The sequence below is a fragment of the Peromyscus eremicus genome, unplaced genomic scaffold (genome assembly GCF_949786415.1).
Source record: "Peromyscus eremicus unplaced genomic scaffold, PerEre_H2_v1 PerEre#2#chrX_unloc_2, whole genome shotgun sequence".
In the NCBI taxonomy this organism is placed as follows: Eukaryota; Metazoa; Chordata; class Mammalia; order Rodentia; family Cricetidae; genus Peromyscus; species Peromyscus eremicus.
The window spans coordinates 1,016,022-1,034,652 of record NW_026734289.1 but is presented as its reverse complement, the minus strand read 5'-3'; positions in this window follow the sequence as shown (position 1 = coordinate 1,034,652).

Genomic DNA, 18,631 nt, shown 5'->3' with positions numbered 1-18,631 from the left:
TGAAGCATTTAACGGCTTTCAAAGTTTTCTTTATCATGAATCAGCCTATGTAACAGAAATCTAGCATGTAGGCTTGAAGCCAAAGAAATCAATCCTTCTTAGCTGGTGGTAACATTTCAATTTTTTTAGAAAATGCTGCCCTGCTGGAGTAAACATGTGAGTGTGGTTAGGCTTTAAGAAATTATATCCACACATCATTTCCAGGTCCCATTCTCTGCTTCCGGCTGCAGTTTAAGGATGTGAGTTCATAGCCTCCTGCTTTAGCTGCCATGTCTGACAATTATTGTCATACACTTTCATGCTGATACTGTATCCCATTGAAGCTAATGGCCAAATTATACTGGTTTATAAGTTAATCCGGATATTATATTACAACAGAAAAGGAAATAATACAAATACATGAATTTTTATACCTGAATTAGTTATTTAATGCAATTTAAGAGAAGGACAATATCTAAAATGGTTACATTATCATTTAAATCTGTAGTTCAAGTTCCAAAGCTACACAGAGAAACGCTGTCTTGAAAAATCAAAAAAAAAAATAGTGCAAGTTTTTAAACTTCTGAAAGGAAAGATACCCTAACTGTCAGAAGTCAGCCATAAACTAGAGCTATGAAGGGAAGATATCCTGGATACCTCCTATTGTGAGGGAAAAGGTAACCTGAATATTGAGAAGTCAGACTACACCTGATGCTGTGCTTCAGTGGAAAATAGTCTCCATGCAAAAGGTATTAATCCTGCTCCTCTTGAACAGGGAGCCCTTACAGTTGAATTCAGCTCCACACTGCTAAGAGAGTTTCCCAAGAGAGATGTCCATTGCTGCTGTTCTCCACTCACCTGAGAGAGTTTCTCAGCAGAGCTGTCAATTGATTTTCTGTTCTGCTTTATTAGAATTTCTAACAGAGATGTCTGTTTCTTCTCAGCTACAACTCAATTTGTTATAACTGGTTCTGGATTCAGGAACAAAGTGTGTTTCTTTGACTCTGATTTCAATGTCAGGATTTTTACTCTGATTTCAGGGTCAGAAGGTGTGCCATTCACTGGCCCTATTTTCAGGGTCAGTGTTTGTTTAAGTGGCTGCCTCATTTACCCTATACAAAAGGCTTCGTAAATTCATAAAATTTTCCATGAATGTTTTGCTGTAAACAATATAAAAGCAGACACCATAATGCCTGAACATTTTTTGACACTGTCAAATACTTTTCTATTGAAGACATACTCTTCTGTAACTGATTATATGTGTGTTGCCTAAAGTCTTCACAAATACTTTATAAGCAGATGGGCTCCGTAACTTTTTCATATAGGTGCATATTGAAATTTCATATTGAAGACAATTGAGTTGTGCAGAGGTTCTACCACACTAATTACATTCATATGTTTTCTCTCCAGTATGTGTTCTTTTATGTATTTGCAGATTGTAATGACATGCCAGGGTTTATCACACTAATTACATTAATAGGGTTTGTCTCTAGTATGTGTTCTTTTATGCCTTTGAAGATATCTGTGATGTGCAAAGGTTTTACCACACTGATTACATTCATAGGGTTTCTCTCCAGTATGTGTTATTTTATGCATTTGAAGATGATTGTGATATGCAAAGGCTTTACCACACTCTTTGCATTCATAGGGCTTCTCTCCAGTATGTGTTCTTTTATGCATTTGAAGATTACGATGAAATGCAAAGGCTTTACCACACTGATTACATTCATAGGGTTTCTCTCCAGTATGCGTTCTTTCATGCATTTGAAAAGTACTGTGCCATGAAAAGGCTTTACCACAGTGCTTACATTCATAGGGTTTCTCTCCAGTATGCTTTCTTTTATGTTCTTTAAGATGACTTTGACGTCCAAAGGCTTTACCACACTGATCACATTCATAGTGGTTCTCTCCAGTATGTTTTCTTTTATGTGTTTGAAAAACTTTGTGACATGCAAAGGTTTTACCACATTGATTACATTCAAATGGTTTATCTCCAGGAGGTGGCCTTTTATGCCTTTGAAGATGACTGTGAAGGGCAAAGGCCTTACCACACTGATTGCAAAATATGGTTTCTCTCCAGTATGTGTTCTTTTATGGCTATTAAGATGGTTATGACTTGTAAAGGCTTTACCACACTGATTACATTCATAGGGTTTCTCTCCAGTATGTGTTGTTTTATGCCTCTGAAGATGATTGTGATATGCAAAGGCTTTACCACATTCTTTACATTCATAGGGTTTCTCTCCAGAATGGGTTCCTGTATGCCTTTGAAGATAACTGAATTGTGCAAAGGCTTTACCACACAAATTACATTCATAGGGTTTCTCTCCAGAATGGGTTCTTGTATGCTTTTGAAGACTACTGAATTGTGTAAAGGCTTTACTACACGGATTACATTCACAGGGTTTCTCTCCAATATGAGTTTTTTTATGCATTTGAAGACTACTTTGACATGAAAAGGCTTTACCACCATTATTTCCTTCATAGGGTTTTTCTCCAGTATGCTTTCTTTTATGTTCTTGAAGATGGCTTTGAAATTCAAAAGCTTTACCACATTGATTATATTCATAGGGTTTCTCTCCAGTATGTTCTTTTTTATACATTTGAAGAGTACTGGGATATGAAAGATCTTTAACATGTTGAGTGTATATAGTATGTTTCTTACCAGTTTGATTTTGTTCATGACTGCAAAAATTATGGGACATGTAAAAACATTATCACATCTAATTCACTGTTTAATCTTTATATCTGTATGAATTAATTTTACAATTTGGTTCAGTTGTAAAGAAGAACGAGATATTAAGGTTTTATCATTGTTCACACTCATCTTATTCCACTTTATTAAGAGCTGGTTTGCATCTGTGAAGATACTTGTGTTGGTAAGATCCTTTATTACATGATTCACATATACAGAATATTTTTGTATATGATGTTATTCATATGTTTGAAAAAAACTGGAAAGTGACAGAGCTTCAACATCTGCATTGCATTAATAAATTTTCCTATAGTGTGGTATAAGCATTAAGGTTTCTTCACAATAACTGACTGTAGACTCTTGACTCTAACTGCCCCCTCTCTTAGCAGCAAAATCACAACAAGTGTACAAACTACATTACCATTACTATTCACTATTTGCTTATTAAAAAGCTTTAAAAATATAATTATCACCTCTTCACTATGTATAATTTTATAATATGGGTAAGTATGAAATGAATGAATTGCCAGTTCTAGAGCATATTTCCCATGGTTCTATGATTCAAATTGAGATATCTGCTAAGGCATTGTTCTCTTGTCTTTTTTTTTAAGAATGCCTTATAAATTTATTTCAATAATTTAAAGTAGAGATATATGGTTTTCTGAAAATTTAATAACCATTGCTATACTTTAATAAGTGCTCATTTACACTGTTGTTTTTGGTTAAAACTTCCAGGACACATTTTAATTTCTTGAGAGACACATTTGTATCAACTTGCACAAGAAAATTACCTTTCATCTCCTCTAGAACTTTGAAGATGCTCTGCAGTATTATGATCTTCCCAATTGTATCCTAAGATAAAGTACCAGAAAATATGTTATTTTCTTTAAAACTGTCCAAAATTTATGTTACTATCTTCAATGAAACTTAGAATATTACTGATTTCTTCACCTAATATTCTTTCTCAATCAAATTACACAGAAACATCCAAAATCTAAGAACAGTTGTCCTCTCATTTTAATGTGTGAAGAAAAATCTATCTTACCTATAATAGTGATGTTCCTGTAGGTTTCTAGCATCACATCTTTGTAGAGATTCTTCTGGGAAGGATCCAGTAAAGTCCACTCTTCCCAAGTGAAGTCGACATGAACATCATCATAGGTCACTGCATTCTAAAATATCCCATACATGAGTAAAAGAGAAACCATAATACTTACATTATTGTAAATGTATACTTCTTTGAGAGTATAGTCATATAATTCTGATGCTCCCCACACTTACTTCATGACATACAAATTATATGTAATCAATAAGTCCCTTTTGAAGGAAGCTGAATAGGAGGATCACTTCTGTCATTTCTGTACCCTTTGAATGGGATATCACCTTGCAAGAGAAATGCTTATTAACAAATATAGAGAGACAATTAAACAGATCAACAGTATAGAGTACACATCAGAGAAATTGTATCAACAATTACTAACTATAAGGAAAAATTAGATGGACAAACTGGGTATATTGGCTCATTCCTTTAACGGCAGGACTCAGAAGGCAGAGGTATGTATATCTGCATCTGAGTTGAATCCCAGCCTAGTCTATGCAATCAGGTCTAGGAAATCCTATAGTACATGTTGAGAACCTGTCTCCCAAGCAAAATTCAGCAGAACAAGAAAGAAAGAACTAAGAAGTTTTTAACTGAAGTTCCTACAAAGAGTTATGCATTTACTTTAGTTCTGTATTCCTCAAAAATGCTGAAGTGCCACAATTCAAACTATAACATAAGTAAAAATTTACTAAAAAGTAGTGCATGTTTAAATAGTTATAAAGGGAAAGATGAAAGCATTAGCCATATAAATGTTGACCATAAATAATCAACACAGATTATGCAAGAGAGAAGGCAAGCTAGTAAAGAGCTCTTGCTGGTTTTGCATAGAGGTGGGCTCAATTGCCAATACTTCTAAAAGGGAACACAACTATCCTTTATTCCAAGTTCAGGGTTACTGAGACCATCTTTTGATCACTGTGAGGATCAGGTACCCACATGGTGCATATCCATGCATTCAGATAAAATACTCATATGCACTTCAAAATTCAAAACAAATGTAACAGGCAGGAGGAAGTTCATGCACCTGCAATGCAATGACTCAGAAGGCTCAAGAATGTTACATCATGAATACATGCCAAATAGAGAAATAGAATGATAACCTGTGTCAAATTTAAAAATTCAAGATATATGTGGAGCTCAGTACAACAGCATATGCTTGACATTTATAAAAGTCTACATCCCAAGCTCATCATTCAATAATACAAAAATAAAACAGCCAGGAATGTTAATTACCCATATTAATCAGTGGACTTGGGAGCCAGAATCAGGGGGATTTGTGAGTTCCATGACAGCCTGGTGTACAGATTCCTTTCAGGACACTCAGGGCTACACAGACAAATCTTATATTCAAAAAGTAACAACAATATTAAAAGACCAGGTTAACAAACTGCCTTAGCACTAAATAGCAATTGCTTCTACTCTACCCTATGTGATATAGAGATAGAATCTCTAATGGTGGTGAAGGCATGACAATATAAAGAAGCTGGCTGAATAGTTTCAACCACAACTCAGTACACACGAAGAACAGGAAATCAGTTGAAGCTATAGATATGCTTATCACACAACTAGTGAAGAATTTTCTTCCAAAAGACTCCTCCTACTAAAGATGCAATCAAAAGAAAGTCACCAAGGAGAGACACATGTTCACATATATCATTGTGTCTGAGAGCTTTTTCATTCAATCAAAGATGTTCTAAACCAGGTACCTATAGGCTCATGATCATCTAGGAAGAAAATGCATTTAGTCACTTCAATGATCCTCATAGTTTGCAACATCCCCTACATTATTTCAAATGTTCAAAGCCTCTTCTGACATACAAGATGGTCTCTTCATGGTGACATTTGTGAAATCAGAAAATGTATTATAACTTTCCAAAATACAATGGCTCAGAAAATCATTTAAAGTATAACATAGAGAAATGGAGACATACCAAGGAAAGATTAGGCAAAGACAATACTGAAATAGAGCAGGACAGACATCAAATTCTCTATCTCTATCTCAGATGCATGAGGATTCATTATCAACAGGCTCACATGGCCCTATTCATCCAACTTCTCATATAATTCTCTCTTTACTTCATCTCCATATATGCAGCTAGTGCTCCATGGGTGATGTCACATACCTTAGGTATCCCAACTTCATGGGGTCACAAAATGTAATCCAGGCTGTTGCAAAATATTATTTTAAGATGTGTTATATTTGTCTATGCTGTGGAACAATTATTTTAAGATACAAAAGTAACTTGTATTCTTTTATGTTGCATATGTTTAACTCTGTGAGCCTGTGATACTTTGCCTGTCTAAAATACCAACTGGTCTAACAGCCAGTAGCTTGGCAGAAAAGGTTAGGCAGGACTGTCTGGCAGAGAGAACAAATTGGAAGAGAAAACTGAAAAGAAAAAAAGAAGGAGCAAGAAAAAGAGAGGACACCAGGGGGTAGCCACCCTGCTACACAGCAAACCATGGAGTAAAAAGTAAAGAAAGATATACAGAATAGAGAAAGATAAAAGCCCAGAGTTGTAAGGTACATGAGAGAACTTAAGTAAGGAAAAGCTGCCTACATACAAGCCAAACTAAGGCCAGGCACTGATAAAGAATAAGCCTCCCTGTGTGGGATTTATTTGAGAGCTGAGTGGCAGGCCCCCAAAAGAGTAAAGAGTTAAAAAACAAAAACCAGCAACACCAGGCTTCAACCTCACAACTTCATGCGATGGACTCTCACAGTCTCCTCACTGGGTTTCTGACTCTTAAACATAGAATTCTGCAACAATGCTGAACTGAACCTCCAGACTAAGAATCCATGACCTTAAATATCGATTCTTTCTTGTTTTCAGGACCAGTAGATGATGGGTGATCCTGCAAAGCTTGACTTCTTAATTCAGATGGACACTGACATGCTTGGACCACAGGTGCAGCAGGTTTTGTATGAAGTTGCTTTCTAGAGTAGGAATTACCTTGTTTAATCCTTCCATGACCTAAAGCCAAATAAAATTTTGTAGTCAAAATATCATACAAATGGCCTCTAACTTATTTTATTTATTATTTATTTATTTATTCATTCTTTTTTTTTGGTTTTTTGGAGACAGGATTTCATTGTATAGCATTGTGCCTTTCTTGGAGCTCACCAGGTAGCCCAGGCTGACCTCAAACTCACAGAGATCCACCTGGCTCTGCCTCATAAGTGCTGGGATTAAAGGTGTGCAACACCACAGACAGGCTTAATAATTTATGGGTTTTTTGTTTTTTTTTTTTAGACAGGGTTTCTCTGTGTAGCTTCTGAGCCTATCCTGGAACTCACTCTGTAGCCCAGCCTGGCCTCAGACTCACACAGATCCATGTGCCTCTGCCTCCCAAGCACTGTGATTAAAGGCATGGGCCATCACTTTATTGAGTCTATTTCCTACTGAAATTATATACTCTCAATCTCCACTTTCTGCTATTATTCTTAACATTTGTATCTTCCTGGTCATCAAGATAGGTCAGTAAAGTTCACTGTGAAACTTTCTATGATTTTTGCCACCTAAAGTCCTGATATCATCCACATTCTTTCAAAAGACAACATTCTCAGGTTCTACCTACCAACAAAATCACCTTTGGTGTTCCATTTTTTGTTCTAACTTACTTTTATCCTGCTGTGATTAAATTTTGCATTCCACATATTCTATCAACCTTGAGACATAGAGGTTCAGGCTCCAGGTTGCACATTGAACAACTTAAATAGGGACAGAAGACTGCAAGTCTACCCCCTTGGACAGACGGGAAACATACAGTAAAGACATTTCCAAAATTATTACTTAAGTACCCTAGTGATGTGAAACAGCAGGACCTCTTCAGTGACAGGGTCCTGAGGTGAAGATCACCAGGGATGAGGAATAAAGCAAAATATAATGTAGAAAAGATAAAAGCTGGTGTAGGGAGGTCTTGCACTAGGTATGTCTCAAGTCAACTATGCTTCTTAAGAAGAATAGCACCTTTATACTACTTCTAGGGGCAAAATGGAAGGAAATGGGGAACTTCTAGGAAGTCAGCAGAAAGTACCATACAATAGGATAGACTCAGAGAGGAGGCTAATCAAACCATGCTGCACAAGGGGAAAAAGGATATCTCAAGCATATTACTGACTAAGCCCACAGTGATCTGTGGATGGATAACCATAGCCATATTTGGTGAAAGAGTTGGATTCTTGGGATCTGAAGCAACCCCACCACAAAGGCCCTGATTCAAGACCATTGCCTGCTCTTCAAAGCATATTCCTGGTTTTAGGGAAGGAGCTCTATTTTATTGTCAATATGTTATACCTTTAGGGAAAGCTCCCAATGCCTAGGCCCTGGGCTGTTACTAACTCTCCCAATAATTTTCCTCATCCCTGCCTGGGGGCCTAAAGAAATGTGAGAGTGTTCTACTTTCTTTTTTCTTTTTTTATTTCTTTTTTTTTTTTCATTGAGAGAGGTTTTCACTGTGTAGTTTTGAATCCGTTCCTGGACATAACTCTGTAGACCAGGCTGGCCCCAAACTCACAGAGATGAACCTGACTCTGCCTCTTGAGTGAGTGCTGAGCAAAGTCCAGCATCACCACCACTGAACTGCTAGTGTTTTACTTTTCAAAAAGTTGTCACCTGGTGTCTGCCCATCTGTCAGAACTAGGATTTTCTCAAGAAGAAAACTGGAACTTTATGACATGCCAGGACTTAAGGTTGTTATGACCATGTAATTCCTCAATGAGCAGCTTGTTAGATTCCCATTCTTTGATATAGTGTTAGGCCTAATGGCTTGTTGTAAAAATCAGAGGTGGCTCCTTTGTCATGGTTTACAGCCAAATGACTGGACAATCCTGGTGAACAAATGTGTATCCTATTGTCCTAATCTCTAACAGGCCTGACTACAATACAAATCTTTCCATGTTGTTGTTTTCTTTCCTTTGTTAAGACAAGGTTTTTCCATGTAGTTTTGGAGCCTGTCTTGGATTTTGCTGGACCAGGTTGGTCTAAAACTCACAGAGATCTGCCTGGCTCTGCCTCCTGAGTCCTGGCATTTAAGGTGTATGCAACCACTGCTTGGCAGGTTTTTTTTTTCCAGGCAGTACTCCCTCAGTTAAATTCTATTTTGTGAGACTTAGTATGTCTTAAGAATTAGTAAATGCTTTATATCATTATTTCAACTCCTCTCTCTCACACCTTAGTTGTGGAGTGCTACCCAACACATGAGATGCCTTTTACAACCTCCACAAAATTAACTATAAATGGATCTTACACTTGAAAGTTAAATACAAAGTGCTGAACCTCTAGAAGGTACTGGACAAAGTAGGCCTGCTTTCAATGAGTGCACCAAAAGCATGTTGAAGTTGACTACAAAGATGTTTCTATATACACGTCACTACTCCCAATTCTGTGAACAGATTCAGCCCACAGGGCAAAGATATCCAGAGGTCTGCCCTGGGAATAGGAAGTTTTAAGGACCATATGGGACCTCACAAGACAGGGATTCTGGCTGAAGTTTCCAACCCAATTCTGAGAAGGACCCACCACTCTGGCTCCTGAACCTTACTCACAATGCTGTGGTTTCCCAGCTCACCCAGGTACTCTGCTCAGTTCTATGCACCAGCACACACAGCACAGCACACAACACAAAACTGCTGCTGTCAGTTTCTCTTCAAAGTCAAGCTTGAAGCTAGCAGCTGGAAGAACCCTGTACCACTTCTGATTGGCAGGTCACCAGGAGGGCTTGATTGGGTAGTGAGGTCTGAGTGACAAGAGCACCTCCCATAGGGTTACACTCTGCTTAAAGTCACAGCACAATGGTTCCTAATCCTCCCTTCCACCACAGACCCAGACCTTTTCTAAACATTTGCATTTCAATAGCACTTGCCCCTGGCTCCAATAGCAGACCCTCCTATCTTTCTGCTCTTGGTAGGCACTTCCCCTTCTTCATCCTGGACACAGTGTGGCTAGCATGTACAGCCCACTGTACTATGTCGGGTGGAGTGATTCCACGTCACACAGGTGGAACGGTGCCCAGAATATTAACAACCAAAGAGAGATTAAAAGACAGAAAAGGAGATGTTTGTTTTGTAACTTCAAGTTGAGGTCAGGTGAACTGAACCCACTTTTTACCTAGTTGTCACAGGGACTTCATACAACCAGGAAAGAAATGCAGGAAGTAGATCACAAACAAGATAATAGGTCTTTCTCTCATCAGATATGGCTTCATTGCTTTAGGACTTTTATTCCTGAAAATCAGAGCACACTGTTGGCAAATGAATAATAATAAAGGGTAAGCTTCAAAGAAAGTTGAATATTTAAAGCATAATGAAGCTAGGAAGAATATGCTTGCAAGCACTGTTAATATCTTACTCCTAAGGCAGTTGAAAAAACAAAACAAAAAACCACTGCATTATTCAAGCTTCTGTACATGAACAGTGTTATGAATTGTATAAAGAAGGCTCTGGAAGGTAGAGAGACAAGGTGCCCTGCTGCTGGTGACAGACAAAGACGACATTCAGACATCACTGAGTGAAGAGGTCTATTTAGTGGAGGAATAGATAAGGGGAAGAGAAAGAGGAAAAAAGGGTGGGGAGAGAAAGAGAGGGAGGAGTGCAAGGGTCCGCACACTTCCTGGGAGGAAAGCAGGAGAGAGAGAGAGAGAGAGGGAAATGGGTGGAAATTTCTCTTAAGAATAAGCTTTTATGTGAGGACATTGAATGCTGACAAGGGGCAGGATCAGAATATTAACAAACAGGACTGGTAGAATGAATCTCTCCATGTGTGTACAAAGTGGATTTATTAGAATGTCTCACAAACTGTGGTAGAGCTAGTCTAACAATGGCTGTCTACCAATGGAAAATTGAAAAGTCCAGTAGTGGTTCAGTACATGAGGCTGGACATCTCAGCTGGGCTGGTCTTGAGTATACACCACAATTTTAAGGAAGTAGGCTCTACTGCTAGTAAAGTAAAAAAAAAAATGGTATCCAGAGCTAGGGCAAGCAGGTGAAGAGAGAACTTCCTTCTTCAATATCCTTTACATATGTAGGCTGACACCAAGAGCTGCTATCCAGATTAAAGTGGGATCTTATTTTTTGTTGATTGGTTTTTTGGTGATTTCAAGAAAGGTTTTCTCGTTGTAGCCCTGAAACTCATTCTGTTGAGCAGGCTGGCCTCAAACTCAGAAAATCCAAATGCTTCTGCTTCCTGGGGTTAAAAGTGTGCACTGCCACCAAGCAGCTAAAAGTGGATCCTATCACCTAAAGTGATCGAGATTAAAGATGTGTCTTTAACTTCAAAACCTTTAAGAAAAATCCCTCACATGTTTACACAAATATTTTTGGTTTTAATTAATTAAAGAGGTAGTCAGCTTGACTATTAAGAATAGCGATCCCTCCAGACAAGACAGATAAAATGAGAAAGATTTCTTAACTTCAAGAGGCAAGGAGAGCATGGGAGTTATTTGCAAAACAATGCTTTTCCTTAACAAAGGAAGCATGTGGATTTTGATTAGGAAGTCTGGACACATTTCTGTAGCACTCTGCATATTCTTAAGCTTGCTAAGTTAACAAATCCACTTCTGATCATGATCACAATATAAAAGCAGAGACATTTATGGATATTCCTACCTCAAAGTTGTGCAGGAACATATATAAATGATGGAAAGAAATGTTTCTGGCATGTTCATCTTGTATCACAAGGTCTTAGCTGAAAATGAAGGAAATGACCCAGTAAAATGTAGATTGCTTTGGGGCCTATGTGACCTGTCAATCTTGATGTTTGATCTAAAAGATAACTGTACCATTGCCACAATTCTCACAGATACAAAAGATAGAGAACCCAAATACAGATATCTTCAAGGAAAAGTCACCTAAGAGCACTGTTTACTTTGCTCCTTGATAGACGATTATAATGATCTCTATCAACCTTAGATCAAAACTGTTTTCCCTCTGAGCAGGCTGACATAGCAGGGGTCACAGCTGCTTCCGTGCTACACCAGCAGGAGTTCATTTGAATGAGCCCTGGCTTATTTTATGGCTAAGGGCTATGACATCACTGTAAAAAATTTTATTCTTTCCTGTTTCTATCTTTTTAAAAAATTATGTATACAATGTTTTGCCTTCATGTGTCTGTGTGTAGTGTCTAACAAGACCAGAAGAAGGAAGGATTTACCTGGGACTAAAATTATAACAAATGGTTAGCTACCAAGTGGGTTCTGGGAATGGAACCTGGGTCCTCTATAAAAACAATCAGTTCTCTTAATTGGTGAGTGGTCAATCCAGCCCCTTTTTAATTTAAAATTCCTTTCCATAAATTGATAAGCAAGAGCTATTACGTCACTTTCCCCTTTTATGTCTTCATTCTATCCCTTCCCAAATCCTTTTCAACTTCTTATTGAGTTAGGTGAATTAGTAGGCTGAAATACATTAATACAGCCTGCTGCATCCATTTTTGTTGGATATATATATATATATATATATATATATATATATATATATATATATATATATATATATGAGAGAGAGAGAGAGAGAGATAATGATGGGCTGATCATGTTATATTAGATAAACAATTAGGGATCTCATCTTTGCCTGAGGTTAATTCTCTCTGGAGAATTCCACACTTTCATCAGCATCTGATATCTAACCCTGACTGGGATATGTTGGATGTGAAACGTAATCAAGAATAGAAAACATAGGTAGGAAAATGAATCACCAGTTAAGGGCACTGAAGAGTCTTTCAGTGCATCCGGCTTCAATTCCCAGTACATTTAGATGGTCACTAATATCTGCAACGCCAGTATCAGGGGTCCTGACACCATCTCTTTGCCTGCCTGTCCACCATAAGAAAAGGAGACTTAGATAATAAAAATTATTTTTCGAGCTGGAAGTCGCATTGTATTCTTATAATGCCAGCAAACTGGATTCAGAGGCAGGAAGATCATTGCAAATTTTAAAGCCTATGCCACAGTCTGCACAAACACATGCACACAAACACACACACACACACACACACACACACATACACACACACTCACACATACACACACAAAAAGTAGAAAACTGAATTACATACAAGAAAAGGACCAGGGCTGGAGAGGTGACTCAGAGGTTAAGAACACTGGCTGTTCTTCCAGAGGTTCTAAGTTCAGTTCCCAGCAACCACATGGTGGTTCACAACCATCTGGATTGAGATCTGGTGGCCTCTTCTTGCCATGTAGACAGAACACTGCATACGTAATAAATAAATTAATAATTAAAAAAATAAAAGAAAAGAAAAAGAGCACTGGAGAATTAGAACTATACAATACCTCTTAAAGTCATTTCAAGTGTCTGTCACTGGTCCCATAGAGTCATTTTCAAAAATAAATATGGCTAAGATCAAAAACACTGAAGACAGATTATGTTGGAGAGGATGTGGAACAAGGGAAACACTCCTATACTGTTGGTGGGAGTGCAAACTTGTAGAGCCGCTTTGGAAATCAGTATGGTGCTTTCTCAGAAAATTGGAAATCAATCTCCCTAAGACCCACCTATACCACTCTTGGGCATATACCCAAGGAATGCTCAATCATACCACAAGGACACATGTTTGAACAGAGCAGCATTATTTGTAATAGCCAGAACCTGGAAACAGCCTAGATGCCCTTCAACTGAAGAATGGATGAAGAAAATGTGGTACATATACATAATGGAGTACTATTCATCAGAGAAAAACAATGACATCATGAAGTTTACAGGCAAATGGATGGAACTAGAAAATATTATCCTGAGTGAGGTAACCCAGACTCAGAAAGACAAACATGGTATGTTATAACGATATTTTATTTGTACTGAAATGTGATTTGTATGCTAATAAAGTTTCCTGGGGGTCATAGTTATTAGCAAGCCATAGCGAGAGCTGGGCGGTGGTGGTACACACCTTTAATCCCAGCACATGGTAGGCAGAGCTAGGTAGATCTCTGTGTGTTCAAAGATACAGCCAGCATTGGCGACACACGCCTTTAATCTCAATACCAATCATAGAAGCCCTGGAGGTCTGTATAGACAGGCAGTGACTAGACGGTCATGTGGTTGGGTTTACAACCCACGAGAAGGCAGAACAGAAACTATATGAAAAAGACAGACACAGAAAGTAGGTCTCTTTTTCTGGGAGGTACAACAACAGCAGCAGTGAAGGGTAAGGTTTTTAGCTCTTAGCTATTGCTCTGACCTCCTGGCTTCACCTCTGTATTGGCTCTGTGTTTCTTATTTAATAAGATGGTTGGTTAATCTACAGTATGCCCTCACTCATAGGTGGATACTTGATGTAAAGCAAAGGATAACCAGATTGCAACTCAGCTCCAGAGAGGCTAGCTAGTAAAGAGGACCTAGGCAAGAATTTGATTTCCAGCATACACATAAAAGCGCACAGTCATCTTTAATTCTAGTTGCAGGGAATCTGACATCCATTTCTGGCCTCAATAGGCACCAGAAGTGCAAGTGGTACACAGACATACATGTAGGCAAAGTACAAACATAGGAAACCTTAAATTAATGCTACTATCTTCTAGTAAGAAATATGCTAAGAAAAAAAGTCGGGCAAGAGTGGTGTGAGCTATAAACATAAAAATCCAATAGTGTATAAAAACGCACCAGGATTGAATACATAGTTTCACTAGATTGAATTAGAGACAAGGAGCTCTCTTGGATTCTGTCAATGCTTAATTTTTTGTTCACTTCCTTCTCAATCCAGGGCCCCTACATTCACAGAAAACACCAACCTGATCCTAAAAGTTACACTGGCTAAGCTGGTCTAGTGCTGTGACAAAGCAAAGCACTGAGTTTCACCACAAGGAGCACAACCTGTTCTCAGGGGCCTAGAAGAATATAATACAGGACTGCAGGAAAACTTTTTTCCTTAATTTGTATTGGTCAGGACCATCCTGGTATATTGTTTCTGTTATAGAAAAGTAATTACAATCTCAGTTAAACACACATAATGGGGGCTGGAGAGATGGCTCAGAGTTTAAGAGCACTGACTGTTCTTCCAGAGGTCCTGAGTTCAATTCCCAGCAACCACATGGTGGCTCACAACCATCTGTAGTTAGATCTGGTGCCCTCTTCTGGCCTGCAGGCATACAGGCTGTATACATAATAAATAAATAAATCTTCAAAAAAAACCACACATAATGTCTTCACATTCCATGCGACAGAAAACATATCCCCAATTTAAGTAATTTAACACAAAAGTGCCAGCTTCAAAGTAAAGAATAAAAAACATCTACTCCCATGATTATCTACTTGTAAGAGCTACATTTATTAGCAGATTTCACATTTGCTGGAATACACAATCACTTATTTAGACATTTATGAGGGGAGAAAATAACTGGAAGATAAATGATAGTTTACTGGACATGCACCTGTAATCTCAGCTCTTGGAATGTAGCAGGATTACCCCAAGTATGAGACCAGCATGGTCTATATAGATGAATTCAAGGAAAGCCACCCAGCAAAACGAGCTTAGATATATTGATTAATTCATTCATTATAATTGTAAAAACAGGGAAAATATAATTAAGCTACAGCATTTTTTAGGCTTTGTGACAAGATGATAGATACTTTCTTACACACAGTCCCAATATTATCCAAAAGAAAAGCATGAGTCTTTGTTCAAAAATGGGATATATGAAACAAAAAGCCTTAAAAACCAAGAAATGAAGTCATGTAACATCACAAATATCTTACTATAAGAAAAGTAGATGAAGTGAAAACTAATCCACAAAATTCATTAGGCAAAGGACAAGATCTATTTACTGAGATTGTACCGAAGAAAAAATATTTTCACACCACTTGGCAGTGGTGCACGTCTTAAATCCCAGGACACAGGAGGCACAGCCAAGTGGCTCTCTGTGAGTTTGAGGCCAGTCTGGGCTACAGAGCAAGAACCAGAACAGGCACCAAAACTATGCAGGGAAAAATTGTCATGAAAAAACAAAAAAAAAAAAGGAAAAAAGAAAGAAAGAAAAATATTTTCACATATCAAACAAGTATTCCTAAGGAAGAAAGAAGTGCAGTGGTAGAGCCACTGCCTAGCATGAGTCCTGCCTGGGTCTCACTCCATGATGAAGATGTCTAGCATAATAAATCTAAGATACACAAAAAAATCATAGTTCTAAGCCATAAACTTTTTCAAAGAAAAGCTGAATAATAATAATAATTCATAAATAACTTGTGTAGACATGGACCAAAAAGGACAAAAATCAAACAAAGATAACACAGACAGAATGAAAGACAATATTATTCTTCATCTCTGAATCAAAACCTACGCAGTATGAAAAAAAGAGCAACATTTTCATATTTCATATTTATATATCATAAACTGGACACTGGCTGGTGTGGGGCTAAGAGCATTGAGACAAAGCTATCCACAGATAAACATAGAGTTCAAGGTCACCCTGGTCTGCTAAAGAGCAGGTTGCAAAATAAGTAAATGAGGCCCCAAATTTTTAGCCCACATGTGTTGTTATACTTTCTCAAAGCAAAACCAACACTGACATTTAGTAGCCATACAAAAATATCTCAGCCAGGTATGGCAACATATATTTGAATTCCAGGGCTCTGGATTCAGAAGCAAACAACTCTCTGTTCTTGAATCAGCCTGCCCTACTCAGCAATGCTAGGCCCATCAAGGACACATATTGAGACTGTTACACAGAAGCTAAATAAAGACCAGACATGCTGGTGTAAGCTTTCATTCCAAGCACTTAAGAATCAGAGACAGGATGATCTGTCTGAGTTCAAGGTTAGCCTGATCGACATGCAAGTTCCAGAACAGCCAGGCCTATATAGAAAGAATGTGTCAAAAAAAAACAAAACAAGGTCTGTTTTTATTACACAAAACATTAAAGTTCTTTATTATAAGCCTAAATAGACTTTAAAATTTCAATATCTTCAACAGTTGCATCCTTATACAGTACTGATAAAGATTTAAAATGATTTTTCTAAACCACAAATATTAAATGCAAAAATGTTTTATGCATCTTCTCCTCAGAGAATCCAAATTGTTCCAAGTATCCCACTTTCCAAATATTTATTTTATGGCTACCAGTAAAGACTAGTTCTATGAGTTCAGAATTTTCACAACATACTGTCATGTTATACAAAATTGGTGAAGGCCAAACACTTTCCAGAGAAACAGCAATATAATTAGATGAAAATAAAACTAAAAACATAGATGGGACCACTGAAAAGGAAATGAGACATAAAGACAGAACAACAAATATATATCATGGTTCATTAAACAAGAATGACAAGATTCTAATCAAAATCAACCACAAGAAATCACTGGCCATCACTCATCCAATATACTCATTCTCTCCTTTGCCAATAATAGAAAATGTGTTATGTGAGGCACATCTCCCACTGAAATTGGGAGAGAGTCACATGAAGCCCTCTGATATTTTAACTTTGTAGAAAACACTTTTGACTACTAAAAGGATCTCATTCTCTTATGATCAAGAAAAGGATATCTGTTAGGATCACTTAGACAACATCTGTTTCCCTTGACTGATAATTGCCTGTAAGTCTGCATCAGAGTGAAGAAATGAAAACTTTTTAAAACAAAATTCATGGTAAGAGATTTTTAAAGAATCAGTGTACACTTAAAGCACATTGGTGTGCTGTAATTACTTTGTAAGTCACAAACACTTTTCAAAAAAAGTTTATTGCTATTTTAGCAGGTTTTTGCATGAGAGAGTATGTTTCCCATCTGTATACCAGATAGGCAAGAGTAGATAGTTATGAGTTTTTCAATTGAGTGTTGGTATCTGAACTCAGGACATCTCCAAAATGAATAGGTGCTGAGCCAACTTCTAAAACATATAATATGCTTTATCCAATAAACTTAAAGGCTTTCACAGATTAACAAGGACAACAAAACCTAAATCAATAAAAAAGAAAAAAAATTCTTTGAGAACATGATGCACCAAATTTAAGATGTTGCTTATGGTAAATCTGCAGCATAAAATAAATACAATCGAACAACAATGCCCAACAATTTATAACAAGAAAGCTAATTACAGAGCTACTTTCATAGTGAAAACACTCAGGATGATCAATGGAATTATGAAAAATACACAGATTGACCTAATATGACTTCTATACTTACTACAAAGCATTAACATTTGAGAAAGTGTACAATATTAATGTAAGAACAAAGGAGACAGATACAAAAACCAAAAATAAAGGAAGGAAAGTACAGTCAACTATTAATCAGAGAACAAAGGAAACTTAAGCAGAAAAGTGTGATCTTGGTCACTGTTACCTAGGCAACTATAATTCTATGTGTACAGAAACTAAATAAGCACAGACTTCATAACTACCACAAAAAAATTAACTCAAAGTGACTCTTGTATAATTGTTTCTGACCCTCAAGCTAATGATAGTTTTCCAAAGACAAAAGCCCCATGCTCTAGAGGTCTCATTGCAAAAGGAGGTGATCTCTTGCTATGACTATGCAACCCCTTATGCCTCCTTCTGGTTTCAGGTAAACCTGGCCCCACTCTTTCACAATCCAAAAGCAACATAGAATTACTTAATTCTATGTTATGTTAATTCTGCTTCCTGTCCCATGGATTACAGCACAAGATGTCAATTTTGCCCTATCTACCTGCCAACACCATGCACACCTGAGAAACATCTGCAGCTCAGAAATGCCTTTTGTCCCTGGAAACTAAATTTCACTTAAACACATCATTGCAGCTGGTGGTAGCAGAAAGTTAAAAGCATTGTAATCATGTATTTCCCAAAGGGTGATCCACATCACCATCTTTCTAACAGTTTTTAAATTATTTGTAACATTTGTAGACAAACCTGAAAGTGAAATGCAATACTCAGA